Source organism: Symphalangus syndactylus, chromosome 11, assembly GCF_028878055.3.
Source record: "Symphalangus syndactylus isolate Jambi chromosome 11, NHGRI_mSymSyn1-v2.1_pri, whole genome shotgun sequence".
Lineage (NCBI taxonomy): Eukaryota > Metazoa > Chordata > Mammalia > Primates > Hylobatidae > Symphalangus > Symphalangus syndactylus.
Genome location: NC_072433.2, coordinates 66,092,711 through 66,114,694, shown reverse-complemented (window position 1 = coordinate 66,114,694; position 21,984 = coordinate 66,092,711). Strand labels below are relative to the sequence as shown.

Below are 21,984 nucleotides of genomic sequence, written 5' to 3'. Positions count from 1 at the left end.
TAGTTCAAGAATCTGCAGCCAATTAACACATTTGGTTAGAGAATGGAGATGGTGAAGCCGGGGTCAGGGTTCAGTTGCTATGTGGGCCAGTTAGCTGGGCCGGGCCCTCTGGCCAGACTATACTTTTAACCCCGACCAACTGGCTCTCACATGTGTGCCATGGGTCACAGGGAAGGGTTAGAGGGCATGGAAGGATATCCCAACTCAGCCTCTCCTCCTGGGGCCAAGCCGAGCCTTTGCCCTGCTGCCGGAGGGCTGGGCCTGGTGTACAGAGGGCACCCTCCCCACGTCTTTAACAGCTAAAGGGAAATGTGAAATACTCCCCACGGACCAGTATCTTCACGCCCACTGTTAGTGGGCCTCTTCAGTCTGAAGACAAAACTTCCTCCTCTAAGTTAGAACAGACATTATGTAAATAATGCTTCATAGTTCTCGTCGTGAGCGTGCTCTCCTCCTCTTTGGGAATTGGGAGAAGAGCTGGCATTAAAAGAGAAATTTGCTTCTGTTTTGGGTATTTGCATCTACTGGATTTAGTTATAATTTGTTTCCTACAAAATATAGGAAAGACAAGTAGTTTGAAGTAAACGATCTTGTTAGGCACTTTTGATGAGAAAAGTGTTCATTTCTATTATACAAAATTCAAACATTACAGAATTCTAAAACTTCCACACTTCTTTTTATTATTATTATTATTATACTTTAGGTTTTAGGGTACATGTGCACAATGTGCAGGTTTGTTACATATGTATCCATGTGCCATGTTGATTTCCTGCACCCATTAACTCGTCATTTAGCATTAGGTGTATCTCCTAATGCTGTCCCTCCCCACTCCCCCCACCCCACAACAGTCCCCGGAGTGTGATGTTCCCCTTCCTGTGTCCATGAGTTCTCATTGTTCAGTTCCCACCTATGAGTGAGAACATGCGGTGTTTGGTTTTTTGTCCTTGCGATAGTTTAATGAGAATGATGTTTTCCAGTTTCATCCATGTCCCTACAAAGGACATGAACTCATCATTTTTTATGGCTGCATAGTATTCCATGGTGTATATGTGCCACATTTTCTTAATCCAGCGTATCGTTGTTGGACATTTGGGTTGGTTCCAACTCTTTGCTATTGTGAATAGTGCCGCAATAAACATACGTGTGCATGTGTCTTTATAGCAGCATGATTTATAGTCCTTTGGGTATATACCCAGTAATGGGATGGCTGGGTCAAATGGTATTTCTAGTTCTAGATCCCTGAGGAATAGCCACACTGACTTCCACAATGGTTGAACTAGTTTACAGTCCCACCAACAGTGTAAAAGTGTTCCTATTTCTCCACATCCTCTCCAGCACCTGTTGTTTCCTGATTTTTTAATGATGGCCATTCTAACTGGTGTGAGGTGGTATCTCACTGAAACTTCCACACTTCTTAATCTCTGCACAAACCTGCCCCCATGGTAGCCATCAAGATAATCTTGAATCAATTTAAAAATGGACATAAAAATTAGAATTTTAAAACTTGTGATTTATTTTTCCCCCAGAATTATTTGGGTCCAGGGCAGTGGCTTCCAAAGTGTTTGTTTCAATAGTGAGTGCTTTCTTCAAAATTTTAAGTCAAATTCTAACATGGGGGAAAAAAAGATAAAAGCAGAGACAGGCTGTGCAGGAGCTCTGCTCACTTCCTCCTCTGCCCTAACCAGTGAAACTTACAGGTCCCTCTGTTGAGAGACCCCCTCTGCAGAGATACCTCCAACATGCCCTTCCCTGCTGTTTCAGCAGTTGAGTGTGTTGGCCTCAACTTCCCTGACCGACTCTTCTAAGTGGGGCAGCCGTAGTAACGCTTGTTTCCCTGCCATTCACTTGGGGTGATTATTTTTAGCTAAACTATAGTTAGTTGCAAACTTAAAAGCTAACCACCTAAGCCAACCAGTATTTTTTTCTGTCTTAAAATTGGACCTTTACATTTAAGTTATCCTTTCAGTTTAGCTCAAATGCCACATTTGTCACTACTTTTTAGTCTGTGCCAAGAAGTTTTTCTCCTCGTGGATTGGGTTTAAGGCTGTCACTATAGTGCTTGCACCCACCATGGTAGACAATTCTGTTCATGGATCTTGTAGAAATGAGTTTTTTCCTTGTATGCCCCATTCCAGGAAATTGAGTTCCTGCCTGTTTTCTCTTCCCCACTAGATAATAAGAAGCAATGCAGTGTTATTTCACACTGTAGGTCTTGGGTGCCCAAGCCTTTTTGGGACCCAAGTTGCACAGCAGGACCGGGTGAGCGAACATGATGGCCTGAGCTCCACCTCCTGTCAGCTCAGCAGCAGCATTAGATTCTCATAGGAGCACAAACCCTATTGTGAACTGTGCGTGCGAGGAATCTAAGTTGCATGCTCCTTATGAGAATCTAATGCCTGATGATCTAAGGTGGAACAGTTTCATCCCGAAACCATCTCTCCCTTACCCACTGCCCATAGAAAAATTGTATTCTAGGAAACAGGTCCCTGGTGGCAAAAAGGTTGTGGACTGCTGCTGTAGATAATGCAGGAGTATCTATTAAACTCCATATCTGTTAAACAGAGTATCTGTTAAACTCTGAACAACTCTTGAGTAACTCCTAGCCCTACAAAAGAAAAACACAGCCTGGTGTAGATGTTCAATTTTTAGGTCCATGCTGTGCCCAAATACTTGTCATTTGTCAGTGAAAGTGGTCTTTTGCAGTCTTACAATGTCCTCATATATTTAGTTAGTGTATATATATATATATATATATATATATATATATATATATACATACACATACATACATATGTATATATACATATATATATGGTGTACTTTGTAGAATTATTTGGCTGAGCCTTGAAGAGATAGCTCAGATATTTCATATGCACTAACTCCTTTAATACATACATCCCTCTGAGGTAGATGCTATTTTTTCTTTTTACTATATAGTATCCAGCTCTTTCCTTACTTACTTCACCTGCTTTTCTAGGGGTAATCTCACTCTTATCTATGACTTCAGTCACCTCCTATATGTTGGCAATTTTCCAAACTATATTGCCTGCGCTACTGGAATCCCCCCACCTGTTTGCCCAGCGAGGTACTTCAAACCTTAAAAGCTTCAACAGAGCAAAATGTCCTTTCTATCTCATCTGATCTCCTTTTCCCCCAGCATTTGGTCAAGACATTATCATTTGCCCACGCGTGTATTCATCAACTGATATTTACTGAGAGAGTGCGTTATTTTTCAGGCACTAGTACTGGTGTTAGGGATCTATATATCACAGACCAAAACTGATTAAAAGCCTTGTCTTCAGGGAGCTTACATCCTAGTGGATAGACAACTGACTGAAAAATTGAGATCTATTTCTGTACTTACCTAGCTAGACATTTCTGTCTCTGTGTATCCACCTTATCCATCCATATGATGGGTGCCAGGCAGTGGTGAGAGCTGTGGACAGGCAGTGCTGGAGGCACAGAGGGGTGTGTTGCACTTTTAGTGAGGGTGGTCAGGGAAGGAGGTAATGTTTGCATGGAGATTTGAATGAAGCAAGGGATGAGTTTGAATATCTGTGATTTTGGGGGGCCTGCTTCACCCTCTGTTAGTCCTTCCCAGTCAAGAACTGTTTTGGTCATTTTTGGGTGTCACCTCAAGCCACAGTTTGTAAATGTGAGTCATGAGATGAGTGGATGGACTTGAAACAGGGAGTTAGACAGGCGAACAATTATTAGTATGGTGGATGTGGCCCCTACCACTCTCTGAGCTGCATGAGCTCAGAGAAGGGCAGCATAGAGAGGGCAGAGCTGAGGGTGGGTTCAGAGAAGGCTGCTTGGAAGATGACACTGAAGTTGGGTCTTCAGCAGAGTTTCACGCGTGGAGTTGGGAAGGATATAGAGGCAAAATAGTTACAGAGGCAGATGCCCTGGGCCTCAAATCTGAGGTTTGCAGAATGCAGCATCGAGTTCAGGGTCCACACAGGCCAAAAAAGGAGAGGAGCACAACACCATGACCTGTGATGGGCAGTGTGCAGCAAACTTCAGGACAGATGAGCTGGGGACGGGTGTGTTTTAAGAGGACAATTTCCATTTACCTGATTTTGAGTGCTGCCTTCGGAAAAGGAAAGATGCGAGAAGGAACCGGAGGCTTTTCCACCTTCTCTTTCTAGATGCCTCCATGAGAGTGTTCCTTCCCTACATCTCCCTTACTCTGTGTCTTGTCTTCTAGTTTTAATCTTGGCATCTGCTTTTCAGAAACATTGGTCTGTTATTACTTAAAGCTTATGCCTAGATTTGGAATGCAGACCACTAAGAACTGTCAGGCAGAGAAAGTGCTTGTCAGCACTTACAGCCCAAGTTATTCACTGCGGCCACCTGTTTGCCTGGCCTGTTCCCCAAGTGTGCTGCACTCACCTGTCTGCCTGTAATGCCCTGTGTCTGTGGATCTTAAATAACCTATTCTGGAACAAGTAGGATATTTGATGAGGTTTGCACATTGCTCGTGCTCAACACTATTCACAGTAGTTTCTGTCTTGCAAAATGATCATATATGTGTGTGTGTATATATATATTGAATATATATATTCGATTGAAAATTGAATATATATATTCATTGAAAAAATATATATATTCATTGAAAATATATATATTCATTGAAAAATATATATATATATTTTCAATGTTAAAAGCAAGACGATTGAGTAATTGTCATCTGGAGGAGGGTTTCTCAGAATTGCCTATACACACTTGCTCCCCTGTCGCTCTCCTTCATCACTCATAGTCTAGGGCTATTCTACAATAGAAGGAGTTCACAGAGGTGGGTCCAGACACTGGTGTTTTGGAAACACACCCACTGGAGGATCCCCCCTGCCTTGGACAGCGTCACTGCTACTCTGTGCTCCATTGCTGCCTGTGATTCCTCCTTGCCTCCTGCGCTTCCTTTTCATGCTGGAATTCCTGCTGTCATGTTTGCCTGATGATTTTCTCCACTCTCGTTAACCCAGTATTTCTTTCTTCTACATAGCCTGACTTTTCTAAAGACTATCTGTAGGGAATGTTCATAGGACAATGATCCTTTTGTTTATTCAGTAAACATTTATGAATTGTCTGCTCTATGTCATGCCCTGTGTTGAGTGCAAGAGATACTGAAAGGAGTAAGCTAGAATTAATTTTGTTCTCAAGGACCTTGTCCCATAGATTTATAACTAAATATTGGGCAAAAGGTAAGAATTATGTGAATGAACATGGTCCTAGCATTGTGGGAATAACAATAGCAGTGTTTTGATGTGCACACCTGGCATGTTAAAAAGCAATATAATTGAATATGACTTGTGGCTGGCATGTTATAGGCTATTCTGTTGTACCTAGATATTTAAAAACATACTCTCTAACAGCTTCACGTTGATGGGATAATGTTTGAATCAAGCAGTTTCTCCTTCCTTAAGAGAAGAAGGAACTTTTCCTGATTAGCAACGTTTGGCTTAGAGTCCGTGAGGTCTTTGGAAACTTGAACCTCAGTCTTTCACCACTGTGGTTGAGTGGCAGGGCCGGCATTGTTGGGGTTCAGGTTCTCAGCATCTCACATGCGTTTAACACAGTCCAGCCTTTGGCAAGCTGCCACTCTCTGTGCTTGGTAGATGGTTCATGAAACTCGACACTCTCATGTCTTTCCTTGAAAATCTTGCAAGGTTCAGCAATCCTTCAGTGGCTGACCCAGTTCTGTTAAACTCCCGTTGTCAGACACAATTGTGAGGTTGTCCTGGACCTGTTGTCAGAGAATGCATTTCAGGCTTTAACAAAAAGTTACCACCAGCCTAGTTCTGGAGCAACGATTAATGCTTTGGCTGCAGAAATGGGGAGTGCTCTTTGTGCATAGTATGCGGCCACAGACTCCCCTTAAAATGTGGACAGACTTCCCCGAGCATTTGTTGTATCAGTAGGGCACAGTAAAGTAGGATTTGGACAATTATTGCTTTAGTTGACTCATGTAAATAGAGCCTTAGAGAGTGTGTCTACTGAAAATATAATGAGCTCTTCCTAGTCAGGTAGAAGGGATGGTTTTGTGAGAGTAGCAGAGCTCTTACTGTATTTTTGTTTTAGCTAATCTTGCTTTGGTATTTGTCTCGGTGCTTCAAGTCTTTGGGGCCCATCCTTGCCCCTGTTCTTAATATGGGGAGATGATACTTAATAAGAATGATGGTGGCGGGCATCTTATGTTGGTTGTTGCAGTATTGCCTAGCTGGAAATACACTGGCCTGCCTGGGGGATCAGAAGTCCTAGATTCAAGCCAGTATTCTAGCATTTACTAATGGTGTGATTTAGCTTAAATGGCTCAAATTCCTGGTTTATAAAATGGGGATAGTAAAGATGTCTCTCCCCACCCACACTCCAGCCCCCTTTTAGTAATAGTGCCTATAAAATGAGAAAATGAATTGCAGAGTGTCCTGTGATACACAGTGCTCTGCCATGAAGCTCCCATTCTTGCCGTGGATGGGCATAGACCTCAGGTCTCAGGGAAGGATTGTGAGAGGACAATTGCTGAGACTTTCCCCCTCTGTGGCCTCTGTGGTCCTGATCTGCTGTTTCTTAACCCACCCCAGAGGCAACCTGGACCATCTCAGGGCAACTCTGTTTATTACAAAGTTCTTTCTTCATTCAGCTGAAATTCACCCCTGTCATTTCCAAGGTAATTTTCACTCCTTTGTTCTAGTTTTACAGAGTAACATGAAGCAATTCAAATCAGTGCACTTCACGTCTTAGCAATGTGTAACTGAGAAAGGGGTCTTACAACTCTGCTTCCTGTTTTTGGCAATTCAATTCAATAAATAAGTGCTGGTGCCCATCACGTGGGGGCCGTGTTCTCTGTGTGGCACTAAAGGCAGCTATTGTTTCTCCTGACATCCGGAAGTGTAACAGAAGGGCATGCAGCCCAAATGGAGATGAATGGGAAGTGAAGACTTTTTAACTCCTTAATATACAAAAACACAGTAGTTTTAATTTTATTTAGAATGTTTGTTGGAATAAACAGTGCCTACTTTGATTGGACTGTAAGTGGCCAAGCAGACTAATAATATACATATATACAGATAAAGACCAATATTTACATGAACCCATGTGTTTAACAACCAATAAGTGAATAAAAACCCATATTTGCATTTAGGAAAATGAAAAAAAGGTGACCTGGCAGTGTGAGAATACCTTTGTATGTGCTCTAATTGATGTTCTTATCGTCAGCACATCCCATGAGAGGATCCTGAAGTGTCTTCTCAGTGATCAGACGACCCACACTCTTTACACTGAGTTTTGCACGTTGATTTATAGAATCCAAGACAAAAATTAGCAAATGAAAAAGCAGTACAGCCTTAGCAGTAGGTGCCCCTAGCAGTTTTGACCCCTGACTAGCTGCGTGCCTTTGAGGAAGCCAGCCCTTCTTCCTCAGGAATTTGTTTCCCTCATAGTTAAAATGAGGCCAAAATTTTCTCTCCTGCTTGCATTATATAGTTGTTAGGATAAAATGTGATCATGTATATGGATTTGAATATTAACACCACCTCTTGCAAGCCATGTAACTTTTGGTTAAGGTTAAGTTTCTTTTTGCTTGCTTCCTCATCTTTAAAACGGGATAATACTGGTAGCTACTTCAGGGGTTTTGTGAAAGCAAATGAGTTAATTCACAAAAATTGGTTTTCAGAAACATTGGTCTCGTTACTTCATAAACTTTAAGTAATAACAGACCAATGTTTCTAAAAAACAGATGCCAAGATGAAAACTAAAAATAAAGACACTGTTCTAATACATAGAACAATGCCTGACAGTCCTGATATATTAACTTTTTAGGTGAATGTTTGAAGTCTCTGTGACTTAGAATATTTTTAGTATACTGTATTTTTGAAATAGCATATTAAAAAAAAATGAAAATCACACCCTGTAAACTAACCAAACCCAGAACAGAACTGTCATGTTTTTATCTTCCTGATTACTTTGGTGGTTTCACAAGATATTACTTCTTTGTCAGAAAAGCTTAATCATGATACTAAGAACCTATTCCTAAATGCCTTTTATCTTCAAAGCTTTGGGTCAAATTAATTGATTCTAGAAAATGCTTTTTACTGTCAGTGTGAATTTGGAAAGCTTTAGGTGGGAACTGGGATACAATTCTGCCTTTTCTGTTACTGTTAGGGTCTTGACTGTCTTAACTGTCCAGAGCTTTGCTTGGTTTATATGTAAAAAAAAGGAGATTTTAAAAAATGTTATCTTTGAATTTTGAACAGTACCAAGGTCAAAGTGACTCATTTTGTTGTGACTCATTTAGCTTTTGGAAATAAGGAAATGTTGATCAAGAACTCCACTTATAACAGACCCATTCATAATAACCCTAGTGGCATATTTCACAGAAGTCATTTCCAGATAAAAATACTGATCATGACTTCCCCTAAAGGGTAAAATAAAATTGTGGGAAATGTTTAGAATTTAGCAAGTAATTAAGTTAACAAAGAACCATTTTTAAAAAGTCATCGTTCCGCCGGGCGCAGTGGCTCACACTTGTAATCCCAGCACTTTGGGAGGCCGGCGTGCGTGGATCACTTGAGGTCAGGAGTTCAAGACCAGCCTGGCCAACATGCTGAAACCCCGTCTCTACTAAAAATACAAAAATTAGCCGGGGGTGGTGGCACATGCCTGTAATCCCAGCTACTCGAGAGGCTGAGGCAGGAGAAGTGCTTGAACCCAGGAGGTGGAGGTTGCAGTGAGCCGAGATTGCGCCATTGTACTTCCTGGGTGACAGAGGGAGACTCTGTCTCAAAAAAAAAAAAAAAAAAAAGTCATCGTTTCCTTAACTATTATAACAAAGGACTTTATGAATTCAGAATTCTTTTGTATATTTTTATTAAAAGTGAAACCCAATGACTGTTGTCCAGTATCTTCAAGTTTATTACTAAACTAAAATGACATATTTAGATAGAGGAGCCTTTGTGCCACCGTTGGCTTTTCAACCTCAGGTACACTTTGGATTAACACTGGTGCTGCTGTTATTAAGCTACTTACCTACATGTAAGTGTAGACATTCATAGCTTGATATTACAGATTTTGATTGTTAGCCCATGGCTGTATTTGAAAATTTGATTATAGAAAATAAGCATGTGGACTTCTTGTTTTCTTGCTTATCAGTGGAATTGAGGCTGCTGAATGTTTTCTGCTTAGTTTACCTTATGCGGAATTATACATATTTATACACCCCAATTAAATTTTTAATATCTCATGAACTCAAAATGCTTTTTTCCTAAATATTTACTCATATACAATGTTACCTTGTAGTCCTAAATAACGTAAGCCTTATCATTTTTAAATGAAGAAATTACTTTTAATTGTGCAAAAAGAAAAAGCTAATTGGCTGGTCATCTCCTAGCCAATTTCTTTTAGAGTTTGCATTAAGGAATATGTGGTTTCTATCTGGGGAGGTGATGAATAGGCTTTGTAGAGTGGAAGAGATTCTTTTAAGAGCAAGATTATCTGATAGGAGGAAAAAGGCGTGTTTGGAAACCCTGGATCCTGTGGTATTGAGGAAGGTTCTTTACTTCTTTAACATCAGTTTCCCCATCTGTTAATGGGTATCTTTGTGTAGAAAGGTTGTAATATGTTCCTATGACAGTCCCAGGTACATGATAGATTTTCAACAAATGGCAATTGTGACATTTTATGTTAGAAATTTGTTCCATTTATGTTTAATATTTCAAAGCAATGCTGAAGAGATATTTGAGGATTGTCTGTTTTGTGAATGTATTAGTAGGCTTATAATTTTCTAAAGGTTCTGTAAAGACTTTGAGACCTCCAAAAGGAATCCTTGATTTCTAAATAAACTAATTGTTAAATACGTTCTTACTTTTCAACTTTTCTTTTTACTATGTTAGGGTTTTTCTAAAAATGGCCCTTTTTCCACTTTCCCAGTCTTGACATCTTTGTGAATTTAGCTTTAGAACATTAACCAGCGTAACTGAAAAGGATATAAAGTGCTGCTAGGATAGTTTCTTCAGTCACAATTTTGTATTTTATTTCTTAATTTGTTTCTGGATTTTTGAGCCTTTTTATGGTCATTCATAAAGTGTCCTCCAGGACACAAGTTGTATTTTTAAGTTGGTCCCCTTGTGAGGGGAAAGGAAAGAATGTGATTAGGTACATGTTCACAGGCTGGACATTCCCCCCTGGCCTTTTACTTTTTCTGGTTCATCAGTGGTTTGGACCCTGTGTTCGTGTGTCGGTGTTCCTGGTGGGGAGTGGCCGTGTTCTAATGCAAGTTGAACTGTGTGCTGCCTGGGGACCAATATTTGAAACGTCAGATATTTTAATGAGATATAAAATTGCATGCTAAGTCTTCTTTGTGTTTGTGTGTTTTTAAAATCTAACTCTTTGTTCAATTTGTTTTTCCAGGTGGCATTTTTCTGAGGTTGTTCATTAAGACTTCCCAGCATTCCTACAGATATAAATAGGTAAGTAAATGAAATCAGATGACCTTATTGTTGGTGATTGTTTGGAAACAATTTTCCAGCGAATGGCAACTTCTTGAAAAAGATGCAGTGTTTCAAACTTGAACCCTGTGTGGTCAGCACTAATTTTTTTAAGGCTAGAAACATCACTTGGATCAGCATACATAAATGTTATAAACAACCCTGTGAAGTTTCATAAATGATATTGAATTTAATGCTATAATTGCCACACTTCAATTCTGATATGCTTTGTTTGTCACCATTCATACCCAAGTTTCAGAGCTATTTATAATAGGCATAGCTGAATTTGTCTTTCCTTTCGAGCTTCTCTGTGGACCATTTCATCATTTTTATCATTTCTCTCAGAGAAAGTAGAGATAGCCGATTAAAAATACCTGATTTTATTACTCAGTGATATCTCATATGGAAGGATTGTGGGAATAAAAGTTAAAAACAGTTGACTAATAGGGGATTTATGATTAATTCTACAGGTTCTAATTTATAAAGGTCACTTTTGGAAAATAACGATGATAATAGAGGTTGAGTAATCTTGTACAATACACATTTAAGAAAATCCAGGCAGTACATAGTCAAATAATTGTCCCGAAAGACTTTGATCCAGCCCTGCTTCTCCCAAGGGAGAGGCCTATTCAGCCAGGTCCTCTCAGGTCTTATTATAAACTGGAGGTTCGGCTCAGCCCAAAGAAGCCAGCTCAAGGTATGGATTTGGGACTGACTGACACCCTTTTCAGGAGGGTCTGCCATGTTGAGGGGATTTGCACACAGCATTTTCACAGATACAGTCTCATTTGTAGAAAAGTCTTTTAGCTTGCAGATTCTAGGGAAGGAAAAATTGCTCTTATGTTATGAAATGAACTGGTGACTCCTCAAATGTTAAGTTGTTCTAACAACTTCTATTGCTTAGGTTAGGAAGCTTGAGGTTTTTGTTGTTGTTGTTAAACGGGAATTGTAAATACTTGTGTGTTACGAAATTATTTGAGTAGAATTCCTTCTTATAGGAATGCCAGGGCTGACCTGAGACAGGTGGTGTCCTGAGCAGGCTAATCATTGGCACCTTATCAAACTGATAATCTTTTTTTTTTTTTTTTTTTTTTTGAAGTGGAGTCTGGCTCTATCACCCAGGCTGGAGTGCAGTGGCGTGATCTCGGCTCACTGCAACCTCCACCTCCTGGGTTCAAGCAATTCTCCTGGCTCAGCCTCCTGAGTAGAGTAGCTGGGACTACAGGCATGCACCACTACACCTGGCTAATTTTTGTATTTTTAGTAGAGACGGGGTTTCACCATGTTGGCCAGGCTGGTCTTGAACTCCTGACCTCAAGTGATCTGCCCACCTCAGCCTCCCAAAGTGCTAGGATTACAGGCGTGAGTCACCACGGTCAGCCCAAACTGATAATCTTTATCTACTCCATATTTATTTAGTGGAGGTGGGAGAAATTAATTTTCTATTAATAAAAGTTATTAATAAAAATATATACCTTTGCCTGTATGTTGAAATTAAGGAACTTATTACATGTGATTTTCTGAACCAGTTACTCATAAACCTGTTTAAAGTTTGGCTAATAATACTGCCATGTGCTGTTCAGATGCAAAATTTCAGATGCTCGTCAGCTAGATGACATTGGGGTTGGTAGTGAGGTCTGGTTTTTGCTCATAGAGTTCTACAACTGTAGATATTCTCATTGGAGGCAGGCCTGTGCTCGGGAGGGGCATTTATTTCTACTCCCAGGCACTGTCTGCCTGAGTGGAAACAGGAGCGATTTTCATTTTACCTGTTATTTAAGGAGCTGCATGTGAAAACCCGAGTGAAGAGGCCCTTCACTTCTCACGTGTTTCCCAGTAATGGCTTAGTCCCCACTTTGTGGGTTGTCACCCTGGTCACTGCCAGACTGGCCTGTTTAATCCTGCTCTGGGGAAAAGCCAATTTCATTCTGCCAATGCCTTCAGGATCCAGGTGGTGTGTTGCCTTGAAATGCCCGCCTCTGAATACTTAACCTAATAAAACCAGCCTTCTCTGTGTCTTTTTTTTTTTAAAGTTGTGAATTCATCCCACAGAAATACAATAACACTTTATCAAGTCAGACAAACACAAGAACAGACATTCTGAATTAATTGTGTCTGAATTGTAGAGCAGTCTGATCCTGCTTCCTTCCTTTCTTTCTTTTTTTTTTTGAGGTGGAATCTCACTCTGTCGCTCAGGCTGGAGTGCAGTGATGTGATCTTGGCTCACTGCAGCCTCTGCCTCCCTAGTTCAAGCAATTCTGCTGCCTCAGCCTCCCAAGTAGCTGAGATTACAGGCATCTGCCACCATGCCCAGCTAATTTTTGTATCTTTAGCAGAGACTGGGTTTCGCCATGTTGGTGATCTTGCTTTCTGTTATGTAGTCGGTCGCATTATATGACCTTGGTGGAAGGTTTCTTTTGAGCGAAGAGCACAGTTGCAGTCTGGGGCGAGCCTTGATGTCAGGTGGTCCTTGGCAGAGGTTCCGTCTTTGTGGACACAGACCTGGATTGGGACCCCAGCTGTGGTACCAGCAGGCTCTGTGACCTAGGGCACTTTTCATTAGCATGCGGAATTCTCATCTCTACTCATGGATAATCCCTTATTCCCAAAGTGATGGGAAGATTGACCAACAAAAAGATGGGGATGGGTGTGATATGTAGTAAACAGCAGGTATTCCTCTGCCTGTTCCCTGGCACTGGGTATTGTGGAAAGAGCACAGGATGTGGAGTCTGAGGGGTTGCTCTGCCAGGCTCTTGCTGTGCCTCTTTGGGGGAATCTCTTAACACCTGTGCCTCACTGGCAACATGGCAAGGGGTAATACCTGCTCAGTTTTGCCTGTCTATTCCATGAGAATTGTGAGAAGGCTTTGAAAAGTGTGAATTTAGGGTGGATGATTAGCATAAGGGGCCTCTACTAGGCATGCTTTTTAATAATCCAGACTCTCTGGGATTAAATCCCTGCTCTAACCACTTATAATTAGGTGAATGTCCTCGAACAAATGACTGTCACCCTGTCTGGTTCTCACCTATCTCACCTGATTTCTCTGAGAGTAAATGATGTACTGTTTGAAGACTGGGGCCTACAGAACTAGCACCTAATGAATCTCAGTAAACATGCTCGTAAATTCACTAAGACAAAAGAAGGGAGGTAGAGAATCAGACATGAAAAAATATCCACAGTTTTAAAACCCCTCATGTTTGAACCGTGTCTTGTTGAGCTACCTTTTATCATGTTATGCAAGTTTGGCCCAGGGAAGATGATCTGAATAAACTGCGGATGACCCCACAAGGTGGGACTCCCTCATGGGCAAATGCAGCACTGGGAATTGGTCTTCCTGGGTTCTCTTCACAAGTGAACTGGGGACAGGTCTCTTCCCATCTAGGGGAATTCTAGCCGAAGGGGCAAAGTGAAAGCGCTATACCTGCACCATCCGATACGGTAGAGTCTCCCCGTTAGCATCTCCCCGTGTGGCTGCTGAGCACTTGACATATGGCTAGTGCGACTGAGGTACTGAAATTTTCTTTCTACTTTCTTTAAAATTTAGGACTGAGAGTCAATTCAGTTTTTGGAAAATGTTTAAGTATGTTTGGAACAACTTTCATATGTGATTCTACTTTTTCAACTGTAAATTTTATAAATTTTAAACCAGATCAGTTATTCCTGATGGAAATGTTGTGCCTTAATTGAAATGTGTAACAAGTGCAAAATACACAAGATTTTGAAGTGTTAAGTATTAGAAAGAAGAAATGTAAAAATTCCATTAATAATTTTTATGCTGATCACATGTCAAAATAATGTTTTAGATATTTTGAGTTATATGAAATTTATTAAAATTAGTTTATGCTTTTTAATGTTGCTACTAAAAATTTTAATTAATACACATGGCTTACAGTAATATTTTTATTGCACAGTGCTGTTCTAGAGTATCATAAAATTGGATAGTTTCTAATTTATCAAGTAAAATACTATTTTCCCTATTAGTTTTTGAAGATTATTAAAGTGGGCTTTTTCTTTTTTTAAGGTTTTGTTCATAGTCTGCCAATTAACAAGTTTGAGAAATGTTTTAAATATTCAAAATTGGGGGCAAAAAAAGAAAAAATGCATAGCAAACAAGTTACCTAACCCTTGTGTAATATAGCTCAAGGTCTATTTTTACTTTCCTTGCAGTCCTTTGGCCTCCACTGCCTCATGAAGCTGTCAAGGGGAGCCCTCAGAGCCTTCCCCTCACAGCCACTCCCTAGGATATGAAACCAGTGTTTTCAGCTAAATGATCCCCCTCCTTCATGATTGTTGACTTCGACGTTTGTTGCAGGCACCATGTTCCTGGTGTCACATACTGCTATGCCCCGGGAGATCAGTTTAGAAACAGTCATCTAAGACAAAATGACTTTTAATTACCCACAGTGATTCAGCACTGTCTTGTTACCATGGTACCAGAAATATGGAGGTATATTGCCAAGGGCATGATTGCTGGCTAGATGCTTAGTTTTCAGCAGCAGGTATAGGAAACATGAGAAGATAATATAAGTAAGGTTGTCAGTATGTTTGTTTCACATTGATGCCCTAGTGGCACTTATGTGCATTCTGAGAGGCAGTGGGTAGAGTGTTTGATTCAGAATCATACTTGTCTGGGTTTGAGGATAGGCCACATCCCTTATGAGGTGATGGTGGTGAGGATAGCTATCCTCTGTCATTCTGTTCCTGTGTAGTTGGTGCCAGTAGACACTGGCTGCTTTTCTTGTTAAAATTCTTCGATTGTGTGTACTCGGTCTGTGATGCCTGTATTCTTTCGTGTAATAACCACAGCAAATACATCCCCATTGTATTTTTCCAGACTGAGCAGATGGGTGGTACAGTTAAAAGCTCTATCTAGGAATTAAGCAGGATTAATGCTTCTATATTAAATAGAAACCATTATCAAATTTTATGAAGCATCTTTAGCTGAAGAAAGATGGCTTTTCCTTGCATAGTTTAATTGTTATGATACTGATCTTCTTAAATTCCAATATTAGAGTATAGGATACATTTATACCATCAATTTGGAAGCAGTCAATAGGAATAGGAAGCATTTATTAAGAGAAAGTGTAACAACCTTCTCCCTTTACTTGATGGTAAATTGGACCAAATATAGGGTCCCTGGAGGGGAAAAATGGTAAAGTAGAAATCGACAGTGATATTCGAGATTTAACAAAACAAATCAGAGTAATTAAATGCATTGAAGACAAAATGGATGTAGTTCTTTTTGTCATTTTCTAATTTTGTCACTTGCATGTTGACAATGTATGTTTTTTTTCTGATGAGACTTCTAGCTAGTCCTATCCCACAGAAGACTTCTGGGGCTTCTCTCCAGCAGGGGTATTCTCTTTCTATGAAAAGTTGCTTACAGTGATGGACTACAAACTTCACAAGGACAGGTGTGAGTTTTGCAGTATATCCTTGCTGCCCAGTGCAATGTCTGACATTATAGACTATCCAGCACAGTGCCTGATACATATATTTGCTCAGTAAATGTTGGTCACATTGAAGACTGAATGAGGGCTTAACTATAACATCCACTTTGTAAGTATTTGGGAGTATGGCCACAAAATAATGTAATTTGGGAAGCCACAAAATTTCTTTGAAGCCAAAAAGTAAAGTTGAACATTAAGAAGGCACCACTGGAGCAGCTGACCAGAGGCCAGGAAAGCAGATAGGAAGGCATCACTGGCAAGAAATGATGAGGACTAAAAGGGAAGTTTGGGAGAGTAGGGTGGGCAGGGCTGCAGCCGACTGACGAAACACAGCCTCATGGAGGCAGGTGCCCATGGAGTTAGCTTTGGACAGGAACAGGGCAGCTCTCTGTGGCACAGGAGGTGCACTACCATAGGTAAGCTGAAAGTATAGGGAATAGGCCTTAAGATAATTCTTATGTTGTGGCTCAGTTCTTTTGAGCAGTGGGAAAAAAAGTCATCTGCTTTGGGGAGAGGAGGTGAAGCCTGGAGGTTTAAGAAGAATGCATGTTTTCCCTAGGTGGAAAAGAACTCTTCTCAGTGTTGATGTGACCGGAGTGCCCATCTTCTGGTAGACTCTGGCCTTCTGTCTGATGGATTATTGCACAAAGAATTCTGGTCCTCTATCCAATCAGATTAGTCCACAGGGATGTTTTGGATCTCACATTAATAAATGTATAAGCCTGGCACAGACATGCACCTGTAATCCTAGTATTCAGGAGGCTGAGGTGGGAGGATTGCTTGAGCCCAGGAGTTTGAGACCAGCCTGGGCCACAGAGCGAGACCCTGTCTCTGAAAAGAAAAATGTATAGTTTTGTTGTGATCAGTGGAAGTCCATGAAAAAGGCTATATGCAAATCTCCCAGCAGGTAGATTTGGTTCCAGTTGGTACTCCTGTTGTCATTCCATCTGCATGAAGAATCCTCCTGATCCTTCCTGAGAAAGTTTTTTATTTTAACAATCCACTTTTAAAAATTGCTCCTAGAAAGGAAGGTGGTCTAATTGAACTCAGATGAATGAGCGTACACTGGGATGGTGTAGGGGTGTCCCCTTGTCATCCCTGTATAACGAATGTATGCTTTTATATGAAGCTTGTTAATATAGGTAAGTAATAGCTGTATACATTTTTATTTAGTATTCTTATTTAAAATAATTTCCCATGCCAAACCACAGCAAACCCTGCTTGCCACTAAAGAAGGCAATAGCATATCCCTGAAGTTCTGAGATGCTGCCCCCGGAAATACCGTGTCTGCTCTTTGAAACGTCATCATGACTCCCTAACTGAAACTGACCTCTACTGAATTAAATATTGATTTAATCTCTATTCTCTTGGATTAATTCAATTCAACTTGCAATAAAGTTTTTGTAATCTTTGCTTTCTTTCATGCTCTGATGCTGTGTGGAACCGTTAGTCATGCAATGGTCCTGTCCTTCCAGACACCCTTGGCACCAGCATCCCCAGAGCCACAGGCCAGCCACTTGGCACGTGTTACAGAGCCAAGGTAGCAGGCAGCCTCTACAAATGGGGTTGACCTCATCTCTGCACCTTATGTTACCATCCCAGAACAATCTGTGAAAAACTCTTAAGGCTACTTGGCAAGTCCGGATGAACTTGGAAACGTACCTGATTTTGATCCAAATTGTTCTATAACTGTGGCCAAGTGGTGTTAGGAGGTAGACACTTCCTGTCGTTAATTTACATCTCTTTCACTTAATGAAGGCAACTGTGACTGAGGGTCATGTTAGGGATGTAATGTGACTGGTCTGAAAGAGCTGGTCCCCTCTGGCTGCCTCGCCACCACATTCTCCCTCCTTGTTTCATTCTCAGACTACATCTGTGATTCAGTTGAAGTCCAATCCATTTTTCTCCTAGCATTCATGGAGTGACTGTGGATTGGAAAGATACAGTGTGGGGTGGTGGTCAAGTGCTTTCATGGACTTCTCCTCATTCAAGGTCAGGGTCACCAGTTTTGTTCCATTATGTCCCACTTCAGGTACATTTAAGTCTATTCATATGGAAACTGGCAGGCATTTTGGTAAAAGGATGGTTGCAGAGAAAGTCATTGAGGCAAACCCCTAGAAGCCATACCTTTCTTTCAGTGCTGTGGTATTCTGTGTTGTATGCTTGCATATTTACATCATCTGCACATCTTAAAGCGAAGATGGTTTTTCATCTGCCCAAAGGTCACATTCAGTCTTCTGTGGTGACCTTGAACGCTGGTATACTCTTGAAGCCAAGCAACAGCCCTTACGTATATATTATTATGGCTGGATTAGGATTGCCAGACACAGGTATACATATGTAACAAACCTGCACGTTGTGCACATGTACCCTAGAACTTAAAGTATATATAAAAAGAAAAGGATTGCCAGAAGCTGTTAATGTGTGACCTGTCCCCCCAGTTATCAAAATCACCCAAGTTCATACAGAAATGTATAAGCATGCAGGGAAAAAAATCAGTTCCCTTAGGGGTCACCACTATTAATCTACTGTCCAAGTTCCTAAGAGTATCCCTTTTTGTACGTTCTTTTCTTTACATAACTGAGTTCTTACTCTGTATATAACTTTATATTGTTACTTTTTTGTTTAATATTATAAATATTTCCTCATGTCATTATAAGTTCCTTTTTTAAAAAAACTTCAGTATTCTGTCTTATGATGTATATCTTAAATCATTTTAACCTGCTTTCTAATTTTGACATTTGAGTTGTTTTCTGATATTTTTTAAACCATTAAATATCAACCTTGAATATCCTTTTACAGATATTATTGTTTAGTTATAAAAAATATTTCCAGGAAAGTTGGGCCCTCATTGGCAGTATAAGAGAGTGCCCGTTTTATGTCCCCCTAATCAGGAATGAGTTATCAGTTCTTAAGTCTTTGCTAGTTTGTGAGGTGAGAATGGCATCTCATTTTGTTACTGTTTTTATTATTGACCACATCTAATGTTTTCCTGAATAGAATAGCTGTTTGAAGTTTGTCTTTTCTGAGTTGTTTGTTCATGTTTTTCCTTTAGGTGAAACTCTCATTTATGATAATAGTGACATTTATGACCTTGGCCCATTTTCCTAGAAAAGTTTATTGGAATGCATAATTTTACATGTATCGTATGCTCTGTAATTGTTAACTCACACAAAAGTGTCCTGCGTTTGAGGGGAAGTCAGGTGTGGAAGTACCAAAGGGAACACAGCTCAAAGTTCTCATGCAGCTTCTTGGTTGTGACTGCCCCCATCTGGAAAGTTAGCTCTGCCCAGTGGGTGCCCCTGTCCCACCTCACCCACACCTCATGAGCCCCTCATTGTCACCCTCATCCTGCCCTGGTTCTTCTGATTCCACTCTGCCTGTTCAGGGCAGACAAGGTATAACTTCTATTGTCAGAAGAAGAAGAAGAAGAAGAAGAAGAAACAGAACATGTTGGCTCATGGACCCCATGAAGTGCTTCTCACCTGCTTCTCCTCTCCTGATGTTTCTTCTCAGTCTACCTGGCTGACTTCTTTTGCCTGCCCCTTCATCAAGGTCTCTGGGTCATCTTTGGTCCCCTTTTCTCCCTTACCTTTTTGCATCCTCTGGCTTTTCCAGCCCACTCTGTGGCTTCAGCTGCTACTTGCAGGCCAGACCCTCTCCTCTAGGTGCAGACCCATCCAGCCAGCTGCCTGTTGGGGGTCTTCCCCTGGTGTCCCACTGACATTTTTAATGTAGCATGCCCCCAAGTGAAACTCCCCCTCTCTCTTGACTGGCCCTGTGGCTTGGGTCCCCACTCCCAGTAGCAAGACCTTTTACCCCATCTACCAGAAATCCTTCTTTCCCCCTCTGCCTACATCCCATTGGTTTTATGAATTCCTGTCTGTCCTTCCATGTTCCTCCTTTCTTAGTCCAGGCTTCACTTCCAGAATGAGTGAATGTCTGTTTTCCCAATTAGAAATAGTCTTACACAATGGATAAACTAGATTTCTCTAAAACAAATGAAAGTTGATATTTTGCAGAGTATGCTACTTTAGTGGAATCTATTTTAAATTCTCTGTGTGGAGCGAATTCTCACCTATTAATTTACCATTTATAGAAATTAAGTTTTTACCTCCTTGCTTGGTTTAAAGCAAAACATGCCTAGAATACTGTCTAATGTATAGTAGTCATGTGAGTCCCTGGACAATACTTTCTAGTTCAAGGGCTTTTGATTTGAAGACTTGATGTTTTCTTGGGACCTTAATTATTTCCATATTTCAATATGTATTTTTTTGGTTACATTGGAATTATCCTTTATTAGCTAGTTTTTCAGCTTACCTCCCAGGGAACTCAGGCAAGAAATACAAATATTTTCATAAGATTCTTTAAGGGAGTAAAATTAATATTTTTGAGATGAAAATATGATGATTTGTCTCCTAAGGATTGGAAGACTTTATTAAGATAGCAAAATATCCTTCCCCAGGGGTAAGTTTTTTAGGGCTTATTGGAAATATGGTGCTGGGAAGAATAAAAGGAAATTTAATACCATGGAAGTTGGAAATGGCCCCTGAAATCCAATCCGTTTTTAGAACACATATGACACACAATTCCCCAAGATCTGAGACAGCTCAGTTCACTTCCTGAGGCTGTCAGGCTCCTTATGGCTGTGACACGGAAAGTTTCCTCAGCATGAATTAAGCCACAGCAGTGTTTTATTTGCTGAAAATCTTTCCTATACCTGACGATGGGGCTGCCCTTGGGTCTGCCTTCCCTTATCTGTATCAAGTGGCTTTAGTCTGGTACTTTTCTTAGGTTGGGTTTCCCAAAAGCAGATTCTGCAGCAGGGATTCAAGTGTAAGTAGGTGACTTGGGAGGTAAACCTGGAAAACGTTGTTAAGGGAATAGGGGTGTGAAATAGGAGAAGAGAGCCAATAAAGAGATGGCATTACTGCTGTGGGCACCTGAGGCTCCATCTCTAGTGAATTCTGTGAGACATCCATCAGAATTATCCCAGCTGGGCCAGCAAGATCTGGGATATGTCCTCTCCAAATCGTCTCTGTCATTAACCACTTCTTCTGAGACCAGCACTTAAGGGCCAACTCCTTGTGGGGCCAAAAGAGAGCCCTCAGGCGGAAGTCCTGGGTGCCCGCTGTAAGCCTGTGCGGGAACGGGGGCTTGAGGTGCAGCAGGCATGCACAGTGTCTGCCCCTGGCACTGTCGTAAGTTTTCAACACTGATAGACAAGTCTGTCTAAGGGAGACACTTCAGTGGTCAGGAAGGAAGCACATGCAGAGATTTCCAGTGGAATGTACTTAAAATAGATCAGCGCCTGATCAGTGCTGGAGTAAATATAAAAGAGGTAAGAATTTGATACCACTGATCCTGAAATGGGGAATGCAGGGAGAATCTCAGAGAGGTGTCTAAGTGTTGCTCCCCAAATGACATATTGTGCCTCAACAACGAACACTGACAAACCAGTATAATCACAAATGGGACAACTGAATTGTCAGGGCTCCTTGTAGGGTTGAAATTTCCTCAGAGCTAATCAGCCTACAGAATTATAACTAGGTCCACAAAGAAATTACGGTATTTTTTCCATGTAGTCAGATCTGGAAGAAAACAAAAATCTGACGGAAGTCTGTGGCCAGCCAAGTCTGAGCAGAGCTACCTTCAATACTTGGGGAAATTCCTGGGGAAGGAAAGAAGGTGGAATCAGTGCTGTCAGTGGACCTTAAGAATCCTTCTGTGCTGTGTGTTTTCTATTCCTATTTTATTAATGCAGTATCCTTGTTGATACAACGTGGAAAATATATCCTTATACCCTATCAGCTCTTCCATTCTTGTCATGTAGGGGGTGAGGGGATATCATCCGGACACTACAGATATTTAATCACTTAGAGCTATGTGTGATGCTAGAGCAACAGTACCAAAGTGTCCTTGTCCTTAAAGGCTCCCAACCCAGCCATGAGAGGACAAGCAGAGAAGTCACTGCTGCTGTGGTCAACTAATTATATTGGGGACAGAGGAGGGAAAAATTCTGCCAGTTGGAGAATGCATGCTGGAGCCATGAC

The 21,984-nt window shown here is 40.9% G+C and overlaps 1 protein-coding gene and 1 pseudogene across 3 annotated transcripts in view; both read left to right on the top strand.

The window, feature by feature from the left end:
- The window catches only part of LOC134731736 (high mobility group protein B1-like), a 79,061-nt pseudogene extending 63,353 nt beyond the window's left edge, over positions 1 to 15,708 (top strand).
- Positions 1 to 21,984, top strand: part of LHFPL2 (LHFPL tetraspan subfamily member 2) — a 160,877-nt gene that overhangs the window by 64,516 nt on the left and 74,377 nt on the right. For 2 of the 3 annotated variants that reach the window (XM_063612166.1, XM_063612165.1), the window contains exon 2: positions 10,405 to 10,463. The gene's annotated coding sequence lies outside the window, so the exon portion shown is untranslated. Of the gene's footprint in view, positions 1 to 10,404; positions 10,464 to 13,882; positions 13,989 to 21,984 lie in introns of those variants that run through there. The other variant, XM_055299194.2, reaches the window with a different exon arrangement.